The sequence below is a fragment of the Cervus elaphus genome, chromosome 32, assembly GCF_910594005.1.
Source record: "Cervus elaphus chromosome 32, mCerEla1.1, whole genome shotgun sequence".
NCBI lineage: Eukaryota > Metazoa > Chordata > Mammalia > Artiodactyla > Cervidae > Cervus > Cervus elaphus.
The window spans coordinates 7907616-7923394 of NC_057846.1; positions in this window are offsets into that span (position 1 = coordinate 7907616).

The window sequence follows — 15779 nt, forward strand, 5'->3', positions numbered from 1 at the left end:
GTGGTATTTCTCTGGAGTCGAAGCCAGGGACTAACCTCTCATCTCGAGTTGATTTTTGGTCCACGGAGCTCTTTCGTGTTGCTACAGTGACCTCAGGATTCCTCTAGCCTTGAAACAGTGTTCATGGGATTTCCCTGGAGTGCCATCAAGGAAATCAAGGCTCCTTTCATGTGTGATGTGCAACACGGAATTGCTCTGCACGCAGTGCAGGGGAATCGGGCCTCATCTCGCGGCGAGGGGGAAGTCTCATGGTTTTTCTCGAGTTGCGGCGGGAACCTGGGGTATATTCTCGAGTTACGACGGGGATGGCCCTTCCACACACGTGTTTGTTCAGCGACGTCAGGACTCATGCCTAGTTGCGAGGGACAACTCGGGATTCTCCTCGAGGCTTGGCAGGGCAATGTGGACGCCTCTCCAGCTGAGGCGGGAGACCAAGGGTCCCTTTCCACGTGCCACAGGAATCCGGGGACTCCTATCAAGTTTCACGAGGAATCAGGCATCGTCTGCTTTGGAGGCACTGATCTCCGCATACCTCTGGAGTTTTCAAAGGATGTGAGGCCTCAGGTCGCGATGAGGTGAGGAACTAGGTCTTTCTCTGTGGTCTCCACAGGGCATTCATACATCCTTCGTCTTGTGAGATGCAAGACGCGTCTGCATTCAAGTCACTGCAGGGATAATCGGCCTTATTTCGAGTCAGGGCATCGTGGTGTCCATTCCACGTGAGGCCGCAAACTCAGGGTCCCTCTCACATACCTAGAGCTGAGAGAAGCCTCCTCTTGAGGTGCTTGTGGTAAGGTGGTATTCCTCTGTAGTCGAAGACAGGGACTAACCTCTCATCTCGGGTTGACAATGGTCCACGGAGCTCTTTCGTGTTGCTACAGTGACCTCAGGATCCCACTAGCCTTGAAACAGTGTTCTTGGGGTTTCTCTGCAGTGCCATCAAGGAAATCAAGGCTCCTTTCATGTGTGATGTGCAACACGGAATTGCTCTGCATGCAGTGCTGGTGAATTCGGCCTCATCTCGCAACGAGGGGGACGTCTCATGGTTTTTCTCGAGTTGCGGCGGGAACCTGGGGTATATTCTCGAGTTACGACGGGGATGGCCCTTCCACACACGTGTTTGTTCAGCGACGTCAGGACTCCTGCCTAGTTGCGAGGGACAACTCGGGATTCTCCTCGAGGCTTGGCAGGGCAATTGGGACGCCTCTCCAGCTGAGGCGGGAGACCAAGGGTCCCTTTTCACGTGCCACAGGAATCCGGGGACTCCTATCAAGTTTCACGAGGAGTCAGGCATCGTCTCCTTTGGAGGCACTGATCTCCGCTTACCTCTGGATTTTTCAAAGGATGTGAGGCCTCCGGTCGCGATGAGGTGAGGAACTAGGTCTTTCTCTGTGGTCTCCACAGGGGATTCAGACATCCTTTCGTCTTGTGAGATGCAAGACGAATCTGCATTCAAGTCACTGCAGGGATATCCGGCCTTATTTCGATTCAGGGCATCGCGGTGTCCATTCCACGTGAAGCCGCAAACTCAGGGTCCCTCTCACATACCTAGAGCTGAGAGAAGCCTCCTCTTGAGGTGCTTGTGGTAAGGTGGTATTCCTCTGGAGTCGAAGCCAGGGACTAACCTCTCATCTCGAGTTGATTTTTGGTCCACGGAGCTCTTTCGTGTTGCTACAGTGACCTCAGGATCCCTCTAGCCTTGAATTAGTGTTCTTGGGGTTTCTCTGGAGTGCCATCAAGGAAATCAAGGCTTCTTTCATGTGTGATGTGTAACACGGAATGACTCTGCACGCAGTGCAGGGGAATCGGGCCTCATCTCGCAGCGAGGGGGCAGTCTCATGGTTTTTCTCGAGTTGCGGCGGGAACCTGGGGTATATTCTCGAGTTACGACGGGGATGGCCCTTCCACACACGTGTTTGTTCAGCGACGTCAGGACTCCTGCCTAGTTGCGAGGGACAACTCGGGATTCTCCTCGAGGCTTGGCAGGGCAATTCGGACTCCTCTCCAGCTGAGGCGGGAGACCAAGGGTCCCTTTCCACGTGCCACAGGAATCCGGGGACTCCTATCAAGTTTCACGAGGAGTCAGGCATCGTCTGCTTTGGAGGCACTGATCTCCGCGTACCTCTGGAGTTTTCAAAGGATGTGAGGCCTCCGGTCGGGAGGAGGTGAGGAACTAGGTCTTTCTCTGTGGTCTCCACAGGGGATTCAGACATCCCTTTGTCTTGGGAGATGCAAGAAGAGCCTGCATTCAAGTCACTGCAGGGACATCCAGCCTTAATTCGAATCGGGGCATTCCCGTTTCCATTCCCCTTGCGGCCGCAAACTCAGGGTCCCTCTCACATACCTAGAGCTGAGAAAAGCCTCCTCTTGAGGTGCTTGTGGTAAGATGGTATTCCTCTGGAGTCGAAGCCAGGGACTAACCTCTCATCTCGAGTTGATTTTTGGTCCACGGAGCTCTTTCATCTTGCTACAGTAACCTCAGGATCCCTCTAGCCTTGAAACAGTGTTCTTGGGGTTTCTCTGGAGTGCCATCAAGGAAATCAAGGCTCCTTTCATGTGTGATGTGTAACACGGAATGACTCTGCACGCAGTGCAGGGGAATCGGGCCTCATCTCGCAGCGAGGGGGCAGTCTCATGGTTTTTCTCGAGTTGCGGCGGGAACCTGGGGTATATTCTCGAGTTACGACGGGGATGGCCCTTCCACACACGTGTTTGTTCAGCGACGTCAGGACTCCTGCCTAGTTGCGAGGGACAACTCGGGATTCTCCTCGAGGCTTGGCAGGGCAATTGGGACGCATCTCCAGCAGAGGCGGGAGACTAAGGGTCCCTTTCCACGTGCCACAGGAATCCTGGGACTCCTATCAAGTTTCACGAGGAGTGAGGCATCGTCTCCTTTGGAGGCACTGATCTCCGTGTATCTCTGGAGTTTTCAAAGGATGTGAGGCCTCCGGTCGTGATGAGGTGAGGAACTAGGTCTTTCTCTGTGGTCTCCACAGGGGATTTAGACATCCTTTCGTCTTGGGAGATGCAAGACGAGTCTGCATTCAAGTCACTGCAGGGATATCCAGCCTTATTTCGAGTCAGGGCATCGCGGTGTCCATTCCACGTGAGGCCGCAAGCTCAGGGTCCCTCTCACATACCTAGAGCTGAGAGAAGCCTCCTCTTGAGGTGCTTGTGGTAAGGTGGTATTCCTCTGGAGTCGAAGCCAGGGACTAACCTCTCATCTCGAGTTGATTTTTGGTCCACGGAGCTCTTTCGTGTTGCTACAGTGGCCTCAGGATTCCTCTAGTCTTGAAACAGTGTTCATGGGATTTCTCTGGAGTGCCATCAAGGAAATCAAGGCTCCTTTCATGTGTGATGTGCAACACGGAATTGCTCTGCACGCAGTGCAGGGGAATCGGGCCTCATCTCGCGGCGAGGGGGAAGTCTCATGGTTTTTCTCGAGTTGCGGCGGGAATCTGGGGTATATTCCCGAGTTACGACGGGGATGGCCCTTCCACACACGTGTTTGTTCAGCGACGTCAGGACTCATGCCTAGTTGCGAGGGACAACTCAGGATTCTCCTCGAGGCTTGGCAGGGCAATTGGGACGCCTCTCCAGCTGAGGCGGGAAACCAAGGGTCCCTTTCCACGTGCCACGGGAATCCTGGGACTCCTATCAAGTTTCACGAGGAGTCATGCATCGTCTCCTTTGGAGGCACTTATCTCCGCAAACCTCTGGAGTTTTCAAAGGATGTGAGGCCTCCGGTCCCAATGAGGTGGGGAAATAGGTCTTTCTCTGTGGTGTCCACAGGGTATTCAGTCACCCTTTCATCTTGGGAGATGCAAGAAGAGCCTGCATTCAAGTCACTGCAGGGATATCCGTCCTTATTTCGAATCAGGGCATTCCCGTTTCCATTACCATTGCGGCCGCAAACTCAGGGTCCCTCTCACATACCTAGAGCTGAGAGAAGCCTCCTCTTGAGGTGCTTGTAGTAAGGTGGTATTCCTCTGGAGTCGAAGCCCGGGACTAACCTCTCATCTCGAGTTGATTTTTGGTCCACGGAACTCTTTCGTGTTGCTACAGTGACCTCAGGATCCCTCTAGCCTTGAAAGAGTGTTCTTGGGGTTTCTCTGGAGTGCCATCAAGGAAATCAAGGCTCCTTTCATGTGTGATGTGCAACACGGAATTGCTCTGCACGCAGTACAGGGGAATCGGGCCTCATCTCACGGCGAGGGGGAAGTCGCATGGTTTTTCTCGAGTTGCGGCGGAACTTGGGGTATATTCTCAAGTTTCGACCGGGGTGGCCCTTCCACAGACGTGTTTGTTCAGCGACGTCAAGACTCCTGTCTAGTTGCGAGGGACAACTGGGGATTCTCCTCGAGGCTTGGCAGGGCAATTTGGACGCCTCTCCAGCTGAGGCGGGAGACCAAGTGTCCCTTTCCACGTGCCACAAGAATCCTGGGATTCCTATCAAGTTTCATGAGGAGTCAGGCATCGTCTCCTTTGGAGGCACTGATCTCCGCGTACCTCTGGGGTTTTCAAAGGATGTGAGGCCTCCGGTCGCGATGATGTGGGGAACTAGTTCTTTCTCTGTGGTCCCCACAGGGGATTCAGACACACTTTCGTCTTGGGAGATGCAAGAAGAGCCTGCATTCAAGTCACTGCAGGGATATCCGGCCTTACTTCGAATCAGGGCATTCCCGTTTCCATTCCCCTTTCGGCCGCAAACTCAGGGTCCCTCTCACATACCTAGAGCTGAGAGAAGCCTCCTCTTGAGGTGCTTGTGGTAAGGTGGTATTCCTCTGGAGTCGAAGCCAGGGACTAACCTCTCATTTCGAGTTGATTTTTGGTCCACGGAACTCTTTCGTGTTGCTACAGTGACCTCAGGATCCCTCTAGCCTTGAACGAGTGTTCTTGGGGTTTCTCTGGAGTGCCATCAAGGAAATCAAGGATCCTTTCATGCGTGGTGTGCAACACGGAATTGCTCTGCACGCAGTACAGGGGAATCGGGCCTCATCTCACGGCGAGGGGGATGTCGCATGGTTTTTCTCGAGTTGCTGCGGAACTTGGGGTATATTCTCGAGTTACGACCGGGGTAGCCCTTCCACACACGTGTTTGTTCAGCAACGTCAAGACTCCTGCCTAGTTGCGAGGGACAACTCGGGATTCTCCTCGAGGCTTGGCAGGGCAATTGGGACGCCTCTCCAGCTGAGGCGGGAGAACAACGGTCCCTTTCCACGTGCCACAAGAATCCTGGGATTCCTATTAAGTTTCATGAGGAGTGAGGCATCGTCTCCTTTGGAGGCACTGATCTCAGCGTACCTCTGGAATTTTCAAAGGATGTGAGGCCTCCGGTCGCGATGATGTGGGGATCTAGTTCTTTCTCTGTTGTCTCCACAGGGGATTCAGACATCCTTTAGTCTTGGGAGATGCAAGACGCGTTTGCCTTCAAGTCACTGCAGGGATATCCGGCCTTATTTCAAGTCACGGCATCGCGGTGTCCATTCCACGTGAGTCCGCAAACTCAGGGTCCCTCTCACATACCTAGAGCTGAGAGAAGCCTCCTCTTGAGGTGCTTGTGGTAAGGTGGTATTCCTCTGGAGTCGAAGCCAGGGACTAACCTCTCATATCGAGTTGATTTTTGGTCCACGGAGCTCTTTCCTGTTGCTACAGTGACCTCAGGATTACTCTAGCCTTGAAACAGTGTTCATGGGGGTTCTCTGGAGTGCCATCAAGGAAATTAAGGCTCCTTTCATGTGTGATGTGCAACACGGAATTGCTCTGGACGCAGTGCAGGGGAATCGGGCCTCATCTCGCGGCGAGGGGGAACTCTCATGGTTTTTCTCGAGTTGCGGCGGGAATCGGGGGTATATTCTCGAGTTACGACGGGGATGGCCCTTCCACACACGTGTTTGTTCAGCGACGATAGACTCATGCCTAGTTGCGAGGGACAACTCGGGATTCTCCTCGAAGCTTGGCAGGGCAATTGGGACGCCTCTCCAGCTGAGGCGGGAGACCAAGTGTCCCTTTCCACGTGCTACGGGAATCCTGGGACTCCTATCAAGTTTCACGAGGAGTCAGGCATCGTCTCCTTTGGAGGCACTGATCTCCGCGTACCCCTGGAGTTTTCAAAGGATGTGAGGCCTCTGGTCGCGATGAGGTGGGGAACTAGGTCTTTCTCTGTGGTCTCCACAGGGGATTCAGACATCCTTTCGTCTTGGGAGATGCAAGAAGAGCCTGCATTCAAGTCACTGCAGCGATATCCGTCCTTATTTCGAATCAGGGCATTCCCGTTTCCATTCCCCTTGTGGCCGCAAACTCAGGGTCCCTCTCACATACCTAGAGCTGAGAGAAGCCTCCTCTTGAGGTGCTTGTTGTAAGGTGGTATTCTTCTGGAGTCGAAGCCAGGGACTAACCTCACATCTCGAGTTGATTTTTGGACCTCAGAGCTCTTTCGAGTTGCTACAGTTTCCTGAGCATCCCTCTAGCCTTGAAAGAGGGTTCTTGGGCTTTCTCTGGAGTGCCATCAAGGAAATCAAGGCTCCTTTCATGTGTGATGTGCAACACGGAATTGCTCTGCACGCAGTGCTGGTGAATCGGGCCTCATCTCGCAGCGAGGGGGGAGTCTCATGGTTTTTCTCGAGTTGCGGCGGGAACCTGGGGTATATTCTCGAGTTACGATGGGGATGGCCCTTCCACACACGTGTTTGTTCAGCGACGTCAGGACTCCTGCCTAGTTGCGAGGGACAACTCGGGATTCTCCTCGAGGCTTGGCAGGGGAATTGGGACGCCTCTCCAGCTGAGGCGGGAGACCAAGCGTCCCTTTCCACGTGCCACAGGAATCCTGGGACTCCTATCAAGTTTCACGAGGAGTCAGGCATCGTCTCCTTTGGAGGCACTGATCTCCGTGTACCTCTGGAATTTTCAAAGGATGTGAGGCCTCCGGTCGCGATGAGGTGGGGAACTAGGTCTTTCTCTGTTGTCTCCACAGGGGCTTCAGACATCCTTTCATCTTAGGAGATGCAAGTCGAGCCTGCATTCAAGTCACTGCAGGGATATCCGGCCTTATTTCAAGTCAGGGCATCGCGGTGTTCATTTCACGTGAGTCCGCAAACTCAGGGTCCCTCTCACATACCTAGAGCTGAGAGAAGCCTCCTCTTGAGGTGCTTGTGGTAAGGTGGTATTCCTCTGGAGTCGAAGCCAGGGACTAACCTCTCATCTCGAGTTGATTTTTGGTCCACGGAGCTCTTTCGTGTTGCTACAGTGACCTCAGGATCCCTCTAGCCTTGAAACAGTGTTCTTGGGGTTTCTCTAGAGTGCCATCATGGAAATCAAGGCTCCCATCATGTGTGATGTGCAACACGGAATTGCTCTGCACGCAGTGCAGGGGAATCGGGCCTCATCTCGCGGCGAGGGGGAAGTCTCATGGTTTTTCTCGAGTTGCGGCGGGAACCTGGGGTATATTCTCGAGTTACGACGGGGATGGCCCTTCCACACACGTGTTTGTTCAGCGAAGTCAGGACTCCTGTCTAGTTGCGAGGGACAACTCGGGATTCTCCTCAACGCTTGGCAGGGCAATTGGGACGCCTCTCCAGCTGAGGCGGGAGACCATGGGTCCCTTTCCACGTGCCACAGGAATCCTGGGACTTCTATCAAGTTTCACGAGGAGTCAGGCATCGTCTCCTCTGGAGGCACTGATCTCCGCATACCTCTGGAATATTCAAAGGATGTGAGGCCTCCGGTCGCGATGAGGTGGGTAACTAGGTCTTTCTCTGTGGTATCCACAGGGGATTCAGACATCCTTTCATCTTGGGAGATGCAATACGACCCTGCATTCAAGTCATTGCCGGGATATCCGGCCTTATTTCGAGTCAGGGCATCGCGGTGTCCATTCCACTTGAGGCCGCAAACTCAGGGTCCTTCTCACATACCGAGAGCTGAGAGAAGCCTCCTCTTGAGGTGCTTGTGGTAAGTTCGTATTCCTCTGGAGTCGAAGCCAGGGACTAACCTCTCATCTCCGGTTGAATTTTGGTCCACGCAGCTCTTTCGTGTTGCTACAGTGACCCAGGATCCCTCTAGCCTTGAAACAGTGTTCTTGGGGTTTCTCTGGAGTGCCATCAAGGAAATCAAGGCTCCTTTCAAGTGTGATGTGCAACACGGATTTGCTCTGCACGCAGTGAAGGGGAATCGGGCCTCATCTCGCGGCGAGGAGGCAGTCTCATGGTTTTTCTCGAGTTGCGGCGGGAACCTGGGTTATATTCTCGAGTTACGACGGGGATGAACCTTCCACACACGTGTTTATTCAGCGACGTCAGGACTCCTGCCTAGTTGCGAGGGACAACTCGGGATTCTCCTCGAGGCTTGGCAGGGCAATTGGGACGCCTCTCCAGCTGAGGCGGGAGACCAAGGGTCCCTTTCCACGGGACACAGGAATCCTGGGACTCCTATCAAGTTTCACGAAGAGTCAGGCATCGTATCCTTTAGAGGCACTGATCTCGGCGTACCTCTGGATTTTTCAAAGGATGTGAGGCCTCCGGTCGCGATGAGGTGAGTAACTGGGTCTTTCTCTGTGGTCTCCACAGGGGATTCAGACATCCTTTCGTCTTGGGAGAAGCAAGACGAGCCTGCATTCAAGTCACTGCAGGGATATCCGGCCTTATTTCGAGTCAGGGCATCGCGGTGTCCATTTCACGTGAGGCCGCAAACTCAGGGTCCCTCTCACATACCTAGAGCTGAGAGAAGTCTCCTCTTGACGTGCTTGTGGTAAGGTGGTATTCCTCTGGAGTCGAAGCCAGGGACTAACCTCTCATCTCGAATTGATTTTGGGTCCACGGAGCACTTTCGTGTTGCTACAGTGACCTCAGGATCCCTCTAGCCTTGAAACAGTGTTCTTGGGGTTTCTCTAGAGTGCCATCAGGGAAATCAAGGCTCCCATCATGTGTATTGTGCAACACGGAATTGCTCTGCACGCAGTGCAGGGGAATCGGGCCTCATCTCGCGGCGAGGGGGAAGTCTCATGGTTTTTCTCGAGTTGCGGCGGGAACCTGGGTTATATTCTCGAGTTACGACGGGGATGGCCCTTCCACACACGTGTTTGTTCAGCGAAGTCAGGACTCCTGTCTAGTTGCGAGGGACAACTCGGGATTCTCCTCAACGCTTGGCAGGGCAATTGGGACGCCTCTCCAGCTGAGGCGGGAGACCAAGGGTCCCTTTCCACGGGACACAGGAATCCTGGGACTCCTATCAAGTTTCACGAGGAGTCAGGCATCGTCTCCTTTGGAGGCACTGATCTCCGCGTACCTCTGGAATATTCAAAGGATGTGAGGCCTCCGGTCGCGATGAGGTGGGTAACTAGGTCTTTCTCTGTGGTCTCCACAGGGGATTCAGACATCCTTTCATCTTGGGAGATGCAATACGACCCTGCATTCAAGTCTTTGCCGGGATATCCAGCCTTATTTCGAGTCAGGGCATTGCGGTGTCCATTCCACTTGAGGCTGCAAACTCAGGGTCCCTCTCACATACCTAGAGCTGAGAGAAGCCTCCTCTTGAGGTGCTTGTGGTAAGGTGGTATTCTGCTGGAGTCGAAGCCAGGGACTAACCTCTCATCTCCAGTTGATTTTTGGTCCACGTAGCTCTTTCGTGTTGCTACAGTGACCTCAATCCCTCTAGCCTTGAAACAGTGTTCATGGGGATTCTCTGGAGTGCAATCAAGGATATCAAGGATCCTTTCATGTCTGATGTGCAACACGGAATTGCTCTGCACACAGTGCAGGGGAATCGGGCCTCATCTCGCGGCGAGGGGAAAGTCTCACGGTTTTTCTCGAGTTGCGGCGGGATCCTGGGGTATATTCTCAAATTACGACGGGGATGGCCCTTCCACACACGTGTTTGTTCAGCGACGTCAGGACTTCTGCCTAGTTCCGAGGGATAACTCGGGATTCTCCTCGAGGCTTGGCAGCGCAATTAGGACGCCTCTCCTGCTGAGGCGGGAGACCAAGGGTCCCTTTCCACGTGCCACAGGAATCCTGGGACTCCTATCAAGTTTCACGAGGAGTCAGGCATCGTCTCCTTTGGAGGCACTGATCTCCACGTACCTCTGGAGTTTTCAAAGGATGTGAGGCCTCCGGTCGCGATTAGGTGGGGAACTAGGTCTTTCTCTGTGGTCTCCACAGGGGATTCAGACATCCTTTCGTCTTGGGAGGTGCAAGACGAGCCTGCATTCAAGTCACTGCAGGGATATCCGGCCTTATTTCGAGTCAGGACATCGCGGTGTCCATTCCACTTGAGGCCGCAAACTCAGGGTCCCTCTCACATACCTAGAGCTGAGAGAAGCCTCCTCTTGAGGTGCTTGTGGTAAGGTGGTATTCCTCTGGAGTCGAAGCCAGGGACTAACCTCTCATCTCGAGTTGATTTTGGGTCCACGGAGCTCTTTCGTGTTGCTACAGTAACCTCAGGATCCCTCTAGCCTTGAAACAGTGTTCTTGGGGTTTCTCTGGAGTGCCACCACTTAAATCAAGGCTCCCATAATATGTGATGTGCAACACGGAATTGCTCTGCACGCAGTGCAGGGGAATCGGGCCTCATCTCGCGGCGAGGGGGAAGTCTCATGGTTTTTCTCGAGTTGCGGCGGAAACCTGGGGTATATTCTCGAGTTACGACGGGGATGGCCCTCCCACACACGTGTTTGTTCAGCGACGTCAGGACTCCTTCCTAGTTGCGAGCGACAACTCGGGATTCTCCTCGAGGCTTGGCAGGGCAATTGGGACGCCTCTCCTGCTGAGGCGGGAGACCAAGGGTCCCTTTCCAGGTGCCACAGGAATCCTGGGACTCCTATCAAGTTTCACGAGGAGTCAGGCATCGTCTCCTTTGGAGGCACTGATATCCGCGTACCTCTGGAGTTTTCAAAGGATGTGAGGACTCCGGTCGCGATGAGGTGGATAACTAGGTCTTTCTCTGTGGTCTCCACAGGGGATTCAGACATCCTTTCGTCTTGGGAGATGCAAGACGAGCCTGCATTCAAGTCACTGTAAGATATCCAGCCTTATTTCGAGTCAGGGCATCCCCGTGTCCATTCCACTTGAGGCCGCAAACTCAGGGTCCCTCTCACATACCTAGAGCTGAGAGAAGCCTCCTCTTGAGGTGCTTGTGGTAAGGTGGCTTTCCTCTGGAGTCGAAGCCAGGGACTAACCTCTCATCTCGAGTTGATTTTGGGTCCACGGAGCTCTTTCGTGTTGCTACAGTGACCTCAGGATCCCTCTAGCCTTGAAACAGTGTTCTTGGGGTTTCTCTGGAGTGCCATCAAGGAAATCAAGTCTCCTTTCATGTGTGATGTGCAACACGGAAATGCTCTGCACGCAGTGCAGGGGAATCGGGCCTCATCTCGCAGCGAGGGGTAAGTCTCCTGGTTTTTCTCGAGCTGGGGCGGGAACCTAGGTTATATTCTCGAGTTACGATGGGGATGGCCCTTCCACACACGTGTTTGTTCAGCGACGTCAGGACTCCTGCCTAGTTGCGAGGGACAACTCGGGATTCTCCTCGAGGCTTGGCAGGGGAATTGGGACGCCTCTCCAGCTGAGACGGGAGACCAAGGGAACCTTTCCACGTGCCACAGGAATCCTGGGACTCCTATCAAGTTTCACGAGGAGTCAGGCATCGTCTCCTTTGGAGGCACTGACCTCCGCGTACCTCTGGAGTTTTCAAAGGATGTGAGCCCTCCGGTCGCGATGAGGTGGGGAACTAGGTCTTTCTCTGTGGTCTCCACAGGGGATTCAGACATCCTTTCATCTTGGGAGATGCAAGACGAGCCTGCATTCAAGTCACTGCAGGGATATCCGGCCTTATTTCGAGTCAGGGCATCGCGGTGTCCATTTCACGTGAGGCCGCAAATTCAGGGTCCCTCTCACATACCTAGAGCTGAGAGAAGCCTCCTTTTGAAGTGCTTGTGGTAAGGTGGTATTCCTCTGGAGTCGAAGCCAGGGACTAACCTCTCATCTCGAGTTGATTTTGGGTCCACGGAGCTCTTTCGTGTTGCTACAGTGACCTCAGGATCCCTCTAGCCTTGAAACAGTGTTCTTGGGGTTTCTCTGGAGTGCAATCAGGGAAATCAAGGCTCCCATCATGTGTGATGTGCAACACGGAATTGCTCTGCACGCAGTGAAGGGGAATCGGGCCTCATCTCGCGGCGAGGGGGAAGTCTCATGGTTTTTCTCGAGTTGCGGCGGGAACCTGGGGTATATTCTCGAGTTACGACGGGGATGGCCCTTCCACACACGTGTTTGTTCAGCGAAGTCAGGACTCCTGTCTAGTTGCGAGGGACAACTCGGGATTCTCCTCGACGCTTGGCAGGGCAATTGGGACGCCTCTCCAGCTGAGGCGGGAGACCAAGGGTCCCTTTCCACGTGCCACAGGAATCCTGGGACTCCTATCAAGTTTCACGAGGAGTCAGGCATCGTCTCCTTGGAGGCACTGATATCCGCGTACCTCTGGAGTTTTCAAAGGATGTGAGGCCTCCGGTCGCGATGAGGTGGGTAACTTGGTCTTTCCCTGTCGTTTCCACAGGGGATTCAGACATCCTTTCATCTTGGGAAATGCAATACGACCCTGCATTCAAGTCACTTCCGGGATATCCGGCCTTATTTCGAGTCAGGGCATCGCGGTGTCCATTCCACTTGAGGCCGCCAAATCAGGGCCCCTCTCACATACCTAGAGCAGAGAGAAGCCTCCTCTTGAGGTGCTTGCGGTAAGGTGGTATTCCTCTGGAGTCGAAGCCAGGGACTAACCTCTCATCTCGAGTTGATTTTTGGTCCACGGAGCTCGATGCTGTTGCTCCAGTGACCTCAGGATCCCTCTAGCCTTGAAACAGTGTTCTTAGGGTTTCTCTGGGGTGACATCAAGGAAATTAAGGCTCCTTTCATGTGTGATGTAAAACACGGAATTGCTCTGCACGCAGTGCAGGGGAATCGGGTATCATCTCGCGGCGAGGAGGAAGTCTCATGGTTTTTGTCGAGTTGCGGGGGGAACCTGGGGTATATTCTCGAGTTACGACGGGGATGGCCCTTCCACACACGTGTTTGTTCAGCGACGTCAGGACTCCTGCCTAGTTGGGAGGGACAAGTCGGGATTCTCCTCGAGGCATGGCAGGGCAATTGGGACGCCTCTCCAACTGAGGCGGGAGACCAAGGGTCCCTTTCCACGTGCCACAGGAATCCTGGGACTCCTATCAAGTTTCACAAGGAGTCAGGCATCGTCTCCTTTGGAGGCACTGATCTCCGCGTCCCTTTGGAATTTTTAAAGGATGTGAGGCCTCCGGTGACGATGAGGTGGGGAACTAGGTCTTTCTATGTGGTCTCCACAGGGGATTCAGACATCCTTTCGTCTTGGGAGATGCTATACTAGCCTGCATTCAAGTCACAGCAGGGATATCCGGCCTTATTTCGAGTCAGGGCATCGCGGTGTCCATTCCACTTGAGGCCGCAAACTCAGTGTCCCTCTCACATACCTAGAGCTGAGAGAAGCCTCCTCTTGAGGTGCTTGTGGTAAGGTGGTATTCCTCTGGAGTCGAAGCCAGGGACTAACCTTTCATCTCGAGTTGATTTTTGATCCACGGAGCTCTATGCTGTTGCTCCAGTGACCTCAGGATCCCTCTAGCCTTGAAACAGTGTTCTTGGGGTTTCTCTGGAGTGCCATCAAGGAAATCAGGGCTCCTTTCATGTGTGATGTGCAACAGGGAATTGCTCTGCACGCAGTGCAGGGGAATCGGGCCTCATCTTGCGACGAGGGGGAAGTCTCATGGTTTTTCTCGAGTTGCGGTGGGAACCTTGGGTATATCTTCGAGTTACGACGGGGATGGCCCTTCCACACACGTGTTTGTTCAGCGACGTCAGGACTCCTGCCTAGTTGCGAGGGACAACTCGGGATTCTCCTCGAGGCTTGGCAGGGCAATTGGGACACCTCTCCAGCTGAGGGGGGAGACCAAGGGTCCCCTTCGACGTGCCACAGGAATCCTGGGACTCCTATCACGTTTCACGAGGAGTCAGGCTTCGTCTCCTAGGAGGCACTGATCTCCGCGTACCTCTGGAGTTTTTAAAGGAAGTGAGGCCTCCGGTCGCGATGAGGTGGGGAACGAAGTCTTTCTCTGCGGTCTCCACAGGGGATTCAGACATCCTTGCATCTTGGGAGACGCAAGACGAGCCTGCATTCAAGTCACTGCAGGGATATCCGGCCTTCTTTCGAGTCAGGGCATCCCGGTCTCCATTCCAATTGAGGCCGCAAACTCAGGGTCCCTCTCACATACCTAGAGCTGAGAGAAACCTCCTATTGAATTGCTTGTGGTAAGGTGGTATTCCTCTGGAGTCGAAGCCAGTGACTAACGTCTCATCTCGAGTTGATTTTTGGTCCACGGAGCTCTTTCGTGTTGCTACAGTGACCTCAGGATCCCTCTAGCCTTGAAACAGTGTTCTTGGGGTTTCTCTGGAGTGCCATTAAGGAAATCAAGGCTCCTTTCATGTGTGATGTGCAGCACGGAACTACTCTGCACGCAGTGCAGGGGAATCGGGGATCATCTCGCGGCGAGGGGGAAGTCTCATGGTTTTTCTCGACTTGCGGCGGAAACCTGGGGTATATTCTCGAGTTACGACAGGCATCGCCCTTCCACACACGTGTTTGTTCAGCGACGTTAGGACTCCTGCCTAGTTGCGAGGGACAATTCAGGATTTTCCTCGAGGCTTAGCAGGGCAATTTGGACGCCTCTCCAGCTGAGGCAGGAGACCAAGGTTCCATTTCCACGTGCCACAGGAATCCTGGAACTCCTGTCAAGTTTCACGAGGAATCAGGCATCGTCACCTTTGGAGGCACTGATCTCCGCGTCCCTCTGGAGCTTTCAAAGGATGTGAGGCCTCCGGTCGGGATGAGGTGGGGAACTAGGTCTTTCTCTGTGGTCTCCACAAGGGATTCAGACATCCTTTCGTCTTGGGAGATGCAAGACCAGCCTGCATTCAAGGCACTGCAGGGATATCCGGCCTTATTTCGAGTCAGGGAATTGCGGTGTCCATTCCACTGGAGGCCGCAAACTCAGGGTCCCTCTCACATACCTACAGCTGAGAGAAGACTCCTCTTGAGGTGCTTGTAGTAAGTTCGTATTCCTCTGGATTCGAAGCCAGGGACTAACCTCTCATCTCGAGTTGACTTTTGGTCCACGGAGCTCTATGCTGTTGCTCCAGTGACCTAAGGATCCCTCTAGCCTTGAAACAGTGTTCTTGGGGTTTCTCTGGAGTGCCATCAAGGAAATCAAGGCTCCTTTCATGTGTGATGTGCAACACGGAATTGCTCTGCACGCAGTGCAGGGGAATCGGGCCTCATCTCGCGGCGATGGGGGTCTCATGGTTTTTCTCGATTTGCGGTGGGAACCTTGGGTATATCCTCGAGTTACGACGGGGATGGCCCTTCCACACACGTGTTTGTTCAGCGACGTCAGGACTCCTGCCTAGTTGCGAGGGACAACTTGGGATTCTCCTCGAGGCTTGGCAGGGAAATAGGGACGCCTCTCCAGCTGAGGCATGAGACCAAGGGTCCCTTTCCACCTGCCACAGGAATCCTGGGACTCCTATCAAGTTTCACGAGGAGTCAGGCGTCGTCTATTTTGGAGGCACTGATCTCCGCCTACCTCTGGAGTTTTCAAAGGATGTGAGGCCTCCGGTCGAGATGATGTGGGGAACTAGGTCTTTCTCTGTGGTCTCCACAGGGGATTCAGACATCCTTTCGTCTTGAGAGATGCTAGACGAGACTGCATTCAAGTCACT